The sequence below is a fragment of the Octodon degus genome, unplaced genomic scaffold (genome assembly GCF_000260255.1).
Source record: "Octodon degus isolate 3935 unplaced genomic scaffold, OctDeg1.0 scaffold00029, whole genome shotgun sequence".
Classification (NCBI taxonomy): domain Eukaryota; kingdom Metazoa; phylum Chordata; class Mammalia; order Rodentia; family Octodontidae; genus Octodon; species Octodon degus.
Window position 1 is genome coordinate 15,637,099 of NW_004524605.1, and position 3,799 is coordinate 15,640,897.

Below are 3,799 nucleotides of genomic sequence, written 5' to 3' on the forward strand. Positions count from 1 at the left end.
CTTCTGTTTTTATCTCTTTGCTGAGACAGTTGCCTGGGATAGCTTTAGCTAACTTATTCTTGAGTTTGGGGATCACTACAGAAGAAAGTTTCTGGACTCGATTTACTTATGGTATAAACAAATGGGTTACTTTTAGAGTTATTCAGAGGCCTTTTCTCATTTTTCCTTAGACCAAAGCTCTTTGGCCCTACCTGGTGTCTGAGGCAACAAAGAGGCCAGTTCTGGGGTACAGATTGACTCCATGGCTGAGTGGAGACATCATGCAGAGCCTCCAGCACTCTGAGGAGATGTGGTAGAGGCTGTGTCTCTTGGGAAGACAGGGAGTAAGAACCTCCTGCTCACAATTCAGGTTGTTTGCATGGCTACTATTTTGCTGTTCTCTGGTTATGTTTCAATGTGAAGCTAAATTCATGCAGGTTGAGCACCTCTAATTTGCAAATCCAAAATTTGAACTGCTTCATACTCTGCCGCTTTTTGAGTACTTATGTTGGTTCCTGATTTGTGATGGTTCAGTGTAAACAAGCTTTGTTTCATACACAAAATTATTAAAGATACTGTATGACATTATCTTCAGCCTTTGTATATGTTACATAGGAATCATAAATGAACTTTGATTCATTGAGTCCCTCCCTAAGATATCAATGTGCAAATATCCCCAAATCCATAAAGATCCCAAATCCACAAACCTTCTGGCCCCAAGCAGTTTAAGTAAGGTGTCCTTAGCCTATACCATGATTTCTGGAGCACTCTCTTTTAGGACTCTGACTCCTCTGTCTCCCATCTGATTGATGAGTGACACTATCCCATCATTTCCCTCCATTCAGTAACAGAATTCTTTAGTGAAAAGAGCCCACGTTTCTTTCTACATGTCCTTTCTTTAAAGAGAAGCAGATAAACATTAGCCCCGTTAAGGCTGCTTAGAGGAAATTCTAGAAAATCTTTATCCTAGACAAATGTAAACTCTTTGCTTGAATATAATTGCTATCAAGGTCTATAAACATAGTAGACAGGGTCAGAGAACATTTACAGCTTCTTTAGGGAGCCTTCAAGAAAGAAAGTCTGTCCCTTGAGGTGTTTTTCCTCAGAAGAAATAATAACATCCAACTCTATAGCCATCACTTCATGCCAGTCAGTGAAGCCAAAGACCTCTCTATTGCATGCATGCTGAGATGACGACACTACAAGAATGACTGAGAATACAGGAAGGAAATTGTTGCTAACTCTATTCCATCTCATGGGGTGCTTACATTGCATGGAAAAACTGAGCAAGAATGCTGCATGTTGTAGAAAAAAAATTAGATTTCCTCAGTTTTCCAGGGAATTGGAAGAGGAGCACATTGCAGGGAGTGGGGGAAGTGGCGTTATCACAGCAGAATGGGCAGCACTGAAGAATTTCTGTACCTGCTGAGTCAGAAATTCTGAGACTGGGGCCCAACAAGGTAAATTTCACAAACCGGCCCCAATTCTTATGTGCATGAAAGTCTCAGAACCATTGGGTTTGACATCCAAAAAAAATTTCTCTCCCGTAGTTTTTCAGTAGCAAAATGAGCTACCATTGCTAGTAGAAGAGCATCTACCTGGGTGCAGAAAGGCTGCCTGAAGAAAACTGAAAGGGTTGGGATTTCAGGCTCTCCTAAGTGTGTTAGTCAGCTTTCTATCACTGTAACTAATACCGAAGATAATCATCTTATAAAGACTGACTTAAAGGTTGGAGAGAAAAACTACTCACTCAGCAACTAAGAGGCAAGAAAAGGAAGAGGAGAGGGTCAAGGTGCCATCATCCCATTGGAAGGCCCATGCCAAGATTTGCCACAAGGCTCATGCTAAAGTTTCTGCCGCCACTACCCCGATGACGCCACCATGAGGATAAGGCCTTTCACACATGGGCCTTTGAGAGGCATTTTTAAGATCTGAACTATACCAGCATGTAACTTATCATAACTTACTTAACATGAAATACTTTTATAATTATGAGATACTAATAAGATACCACTGGGAGTTTGTAAAATAGTGCGTGATTGCCTTAGGTTTCAAAAAATACTTCCAAATGAAATCAGTACTGTCAGAATATCTCAAAAATCTTAACTTTATAATGTATATAAAAAGCAATTTAGTAATAAGATCATTTGAATTTCTTTCTTTTTTTTTTTTTTTTTTTTTTTTTTGTGGAACCAGGGATTGAACTCAGGCCCTTGCACTTGTCAAGGAAGCGCTTATTCCACTGAGCCATCTCCCCGGCCCCAAGATCATTTGAATTTCTTAATTTTGGTTATAAGCATAGGTATGTCTTTCCCCTTCCCATATTTGTTACTGTATCAGAGATGGCAAAGTCAATGCTCTGGTATCCTTTCCATCCTGGGTGACACTCTCTAGAAAGCAAGAAGAGTGGCAGAAATTATATCTGCAATTGGCCCACACTTTTCCATGACTTCAGCTCTTTACTACTCTCCTCCTTTGCACTTTTCCATCTTTCTCCCAGAGCCCCTAGGCCCTGGATGTTCAGTGCTCTCATCTGTCTGCCTGAGCATTCTCCATCTTTCCTCACATTCTTGTTCCCAGGACTCCTTTCAGCCCCTGCCCCCATCAGACTCATGCTATTTCCAGGGCGAACTGCTCATCTCATGGACCTGAGCAGCTGCAAGTGAGTTATTGGTTCATTTCTCAGGTAATCTACTTGATTTTTCACAGAAGCCTTCTAGGGCCAGTGCCTGCGAGAGGTAAAGTTTTAGAAGTCAGCTTGAGGGGTAAGCACATGGTGGAGAGAACTTCACAGTCCAGTTCAAACTTGACTCATTAGTATTAACCAGAAAGGCTTTTCTCTGGAGTTCTAGCTGCATTAGGAACCGAAATTGAAGGTGAAACCCAACCATTGACTCAGCTTCAACTTAACACAGTCTGCAGAGTAGGGAGAGGATGTTTATGCTGCACCCCTATGGTTCAAAGTCTCATTTGGCTGGGTCCTTGGAGTTATGATTTGATTGGCTTTTCTAACCAGCCTCCCATGAGGAGGGCAGATAAGAGGATGAGGGCAGAGTTTTCCCCATAACTATTACCTGTGAATGGAGGTCTGCTTATGGTTGCTTATTGTTCAACATGATATTTTGGCTTCATTTGCCATAAAGATTAGCATGATCTAGAGTCAGCCCACTGGATCTCTCTGCAATTGTCTAAAAATAAGCAAAGCCCAAAGGGTTCATTCCTTCTTCCCATTAATTTGAAGGAAGGCAGATGGTGCCCAATAACCTGATTTGAATTGCCAATAAAACTCATCATCCTTTTGCTAAGTACTTACTGTTAAATTCTAACAGACGCGTTCAGGTGGTGCAGAGTGAGCCCCTCTCCACTTGTGGGGTGGGCAAAGTGGGAAGGAGGCAGCTTGTCTCCACTCAGCCTCCATGAGAAAGAAGAGTTAGAAGGATGAGAGAGGCTGAGTACAACAGTATTGTTGAGAAATAAAAGCAAAATATGGCAGAAAGGGTAAGTGAAGTGGTATTTTCCAAGAAGCTGGGAACAAGTTTGGCATTTGGGGCACCCCCGGTGGCTCAGTTATTCCCAGGTTCCTACCAGCCTGGCTGAGTGAGCAATGCACATGCCTCAGGAGTGGAAAAGGTAACTATAGTAAGGGGGAAAGAATGTACCACCAAGGGTGGGGAGGGAAACGACCTTCCGCAAGACCAGGGAGATGGAAGAGTCCAGGCCTGGAAGCTTTGGCTGTAGTCCGGACTTTGCTATAACTTCATTGAAGGAAGTATTCAATTCAATCTAAATCACTAGATGCAAAAGATGGGTTTCACACTGT